At 41.9% G+C, this 4,624-nt stretch overlaps 1 non-coding gene across 1 annotated transcript; it reads right to left on the reverse strand.

Moving 5' to 3' along the window:
- Window positions 1-2,014: 2,014 nt before the first annotated feature.
- Window positions 2,015-2,121, reverse strand: LOC130741563 (small nucleolar RNA R71). The gene has a single exon (XR_009020455.1). It is a non-coding gene; the product is annotated as a small nucleolar RNA R71 (small nucleolar RNA).
- Between the last annotated feature and the right edge of the window lie 2,503 nt (window positions 2,122-4,624).

The raw sequence follows: 4,624 nt of genomic DNA on the forward strand, positions 1-4,624 counted from the left end.
TGATGACCCTATTTTAGTAGTGTTTTTAGGGTTATTTCTTTGCTTATTTTGAGTCTTTTTGTGGAGTCTCATGTAGTGTTTCATGCATTCTCATGCATTTTTATCTTTCTTTGTGTCTTTGCTTTGTTTTAGTAATTCTGTGGTTTTATAGGGACTTTTCTTGCATTATAAGTAACTTTAGGACTTGCATGTGTTCCCTTTGATAATTGAGGCCCCTCTTTGCTAACAAAGCTCTTTGAGCTTCTGGATTTTCCTTGCCTTGTGTTTCAAGTTTTCAGATCAATAACTGAAGGAGAAGGAAGGTAAAGAGGCTTGGGATTAATGGAAGACTTGATGGAGCTTGAGGAGGAGTTAAGAAAGAAGTCAAAAAGCCTTTTCCAGCGAGTACGAGCGCCTAGGCGCTTGAAATGGGCGCCTAGGCGCCAGGCATAATATGGAGGGGATCTGGGGAGAGCGCCTAGGCGCTTATAACCAGCGCCTAGGCGCCAATTGCCTTCCAGAGGCATGTTTTTGGGCTGGAATTGGCGCTCAGGCGCTCTGAATTGGCGCCTGAGCGCCCAGACTCGTTTGTTTGGCCTATAAATTGGTTTTTAGGCATTTCTCTTGGGACCTTTTGTCAAATTCACATATTGTAATAAGGTAGAAGATAGGGTTTTAGTTCTAGAGCTTGAGGAGCTTTCTCTAAGTCTCATGATCCAGGTTTTATCCTTATTTTCTTGTATGGATTTCATAGCCATGCTTGGCTAAACACCTTTTTGCTTTGGGTTCCTTGTAAGACTCTTGATGTTTTAATCTTATTTCCTTTTTCTTCACATGAATCTTCTGAGTAAACCCTTGAATTCCATATCTATGCTTTATGTTTCAAGTTAGATCATGAGCTAGCTTTATGCTTTTCTATAATATAATGGAAATTTGTTATAGATTAGGGACATGATATGGGATTACCTCTTCTATGCTTGCTACTAGGAATAGAGTAGGGGATGGGGTTTGTTGGCCTGAATTGCATGCTTAGTGCCTTTAGCAAATGTTTAGGTTGTCAAGGAATTGAACCTATCTTTTGACTTTAGAGGATTGTCTATACAAGGCATTGATAGATGATTACATAGGCTATAACATCAAGGAGAGACTCAGAATTTTTGTGGGAAGAATAGGTTAATTTAAAACTGATTTAGTTAAGCAAGAACCTAAGGCAAGATCACCATTGTTATCACACACTTACATTTCTTAAGTTTGTCACTCAATCACTTGAACAATCAACCCTTAAAACTGAATTTTATTTGCTTTCCAACCGTGAACTCGAATCTTAAAATGAATTGCCACACCAATTCCCTGTGGTTCGATAATTTAAAACCGGGTGAATTCCGTACACTTGCGGATTAACCAACAAGTTTTTGGCGCCGTTGCCGGGGAATTATTTGTGGATTTTGGTTTAAGTTTTTAGTTTGTGGTTTTATTTTTTGTTTTTATCTTTGTCTAGAATTGGTGCTACTAATCTTTCTTTGTTTTAGTGTCACACTTTCAGGTTGCTCTCGAGAGAGACACCGTCATGGGTGGCCATATGACGGAGGAGGAGATGCAAGCCCATATCGAGGCAAGAATCCAAGAGGGGATCACCCTCCGATTATGTGAACAAGAAGTTGAGAATGCCAACCGGTCTCTTCGGGAACTCACTTCATCTACTATGAGTTATGACTATCCCGGGAGCATTGTCTTTCCCGAGGGAGTGGGAAACTTTAAGTTGAGACCGGCATTCATCAACTTGGTGAGCCAAAACCAATATGGTGGAGGTACTTTGGAAGATCCACATGCTCACATGGAGAGGTTCATCCGGAATTGCAACACTTACCGTGTGAACAATGTTCCGACGGATGCAATTCGGTTGAGCTTGTTTCCATTTTCTTTGAAGGATGCAGCTGAGGAATGGCTGAATTCACAGCCTCAAGGGAGCTTCACTACTTGGGAAGACTTAGCAGAAAAATTCACAACAAGGTTCTTCCCAAGAGCCCTTCTGAGGAAATTGAAAAAAGACATCATGAACTTTGTGCAACCCACTGAAGAAAGTCTTTATGAAGCTTGGGAGCGCTACAAGAAGCTATTGAGGAAATGTCCTCAACACAATCTCACCCAAGCTGAATTGGTTGCAACATTTTATGATGGTCTACAGTACTCTTGGAGGTTTGGCCTAGATGCGGCTTCAAATGGCGAGTTCGATGCTCTTCCCCCACAAGCGGGGTATGACTTAATAGAAAAGATGGCAGCGAGAGCCATGAACTCTGAAAATAATCGCCAAACCCGAAGGAGTAAGTTTGAAGTGGAAGCTTATGACAAGCTCTTGGCCTCCAACAAGCAACTCACCGAACAAGTGGCGGAGATTCGAATGCATATTAAGGAGACCAAGGCTGTTGGTGCAAGAATGACTTGTGTGGAGTGCAAGTCTTGTGGTGGACCTCATGTTAGTAACTTGTGTACTGTCAATGCTGAGAGCAATGAAGCCAAAGCTATAGCTCAAGGAAGCATAGTTCCATCCTCAAATCATGAACCTCTTGTCCAAACACAAGTTGTTGGAAAGGTGAATTGCAAGAGGAGTTTAGAGGAGCTATTGGAGAGTTGCATCAACCGCATGAACAACAACCATAAGAACCAAGAGGCGGCTATCAAGAACTTGGAGAACCAACTTGGCCAGCTAGCCAAGCAAATGGCCGAGATACCTCAAGGTAAGTTTTCTCCCGATTCTTTAACTTTGTCTAAACAAGAGAATTTTGCTGTTGTTACCACTAGGAGTGGGAGAGTGTTACACGAGTCAAAGAAACAAGATGAGGGAGAGAAAAATGAGAAAGTACAGGAAGAATATAAGGGTGCTACGGAGAAGAGAGTGAGTGAACCTGTGAAAGCTAGAGTTGTGTGCACTCCTTCTCCTGAACTTAGTAAGATTCCATTCCCCAAGGCTTTGGTCAAGAAAAATCTGGATAAACAGTTTTCTAAGTTTTTGGAAGTTTTTAAGAAACTCCACATCAATATTCCTTTTTCTGAAGCCTTGGAGCAAATGCCTATCTATGCTAAGTTCATGAAGGAAATTTTAAATAAGAGGAGGAAGTTGAGTGAGGTTGATGAAACTATTATGATGACCGAGGAGTGTAGTGCCATTTTGCAAAGGAAAATGCCTAAGAAGAGAAGGGATCCTGGGAGTTTCACTATCCCACTGGAGATTGAGGGGTTAACTGTTGTTGAAGCCTTGTGTGATTTGGGAGCGAGCATCAACTTGATGCCGCTTAGCATGTTTAGAAGGCTGAACTTAGGAGAGGTCACCCCGACCATGCTTTCCTTACAAATGGCGGACCGATCCCTAAAGACACCATATGGGATCATTGAGGATGTTATGGTGAAGGTGGATAAGTATGTGTTCCCTGTTGATTTTGTTGTGCTGGACATGGAGGAGGCTGCAAAGATTCCTCTCATCCTTGGCCGACCCTTCTTAGCCACTGTTAGGGCTAAGATTGATGTTGATAAGGGTCAGCTCATTCTCCGAGTTGGTAAGGACAAGGTAAGATTTTCGGTTTTCAATCCTAATTTGCAAACTAACCTTAATGATGGTTTTGTTTGTGATATGATTCAAAGCTTGTCCAGGTCTTCAAAGGAGACCCCCAAGGTAAGTGAAAAAGAAGTTGAGCTTAATCAAGCTCTCATCAAGCTTGTTAGTGAAAACAAGTATGGGGGGTCTAAAGATGAGAGTTTCAAAGACCACATGGCCCGATTCATTGAAGCGAGTCACCTTGGAAAGATGGAAGGTGTGACTAGTGATGAGCTCAAGGTTAAGCTCTTCCCTCACTCCTCGAAGGGGGGAGCAAGGATTTGGTACGATGGTTTAGATGATACCCTCTCTTGGGAGGAGTTGTTCCAAAGGTTTTGTGCTAGGTTTCTACCTTGCACAAGTGAAAGAGAGATTGATGGTAAGGAATTTCCTTCCTAACAATAAAGGAAGGAGAGTCCACCTAGGACTATAACTTAGGGCTTCTTGGGAGACAACCCAAGTCTTGCTTTCTTTTGTTTGTTTGTGTGTTGCATTGTGCAGGGAATGAGAGCTTGGAATATGGAATAAGAGGTTTGCTTGAGCCTCCTTGGTAATCGGTAAATGAGGTCGACTCTTTCCCTTAGTATAGCTCATGCATTCTTAGCATATTTTCTCTTTGTAGAACTTTTTTCTTCTTTTTGGCATGCATTGTTTTGTTAGAGTCGTTTTGGGTCTTTACTTCCCTATACTCACATGCTTTTGCCCGAAGTTATGTTCTCTAACTTGTGCTGGTTTTTGGAAAATGTTTTCATGAATACTTGTGTCTTTTGGGGATGAGTGATTGCATGCTTTGGGGAAGAGAGGAGGAGACTTCGGTCTTCCGATTGTTTCTTGAGAATGGAGTTGATGTGAGTCCATTAAGGGTCCATTCTTGACCCTTCACTATAAAATTTCCCTGGAGGATCCTGACTCACTTGCACTTCTTGGTTCTGTGTTGATTTCACTCATAGCATGCTTGTGATACTTGCCTTATTCTTGAGACTTTTAGGTTTTGTTTGAGCTTCAGAGTTTGTTAACTTGTACATTTGTCCCTAGTTGTCCCACTTGAGCCTTATT

The sequence above is a fragment of the Lotus japonicus genome, chromosome 2, assembly GCF_012489685.1.
Source record: "Lotus japonicus ecotype B-129 chromosome 2, LjGifu_v1.2".
Lineage (NCBI taxonomy): Eukaryota > Viridiplantae > Streptophyta > Magnoliopsida > Fabales > Fabaceae > Lotus > Lotus japonicus.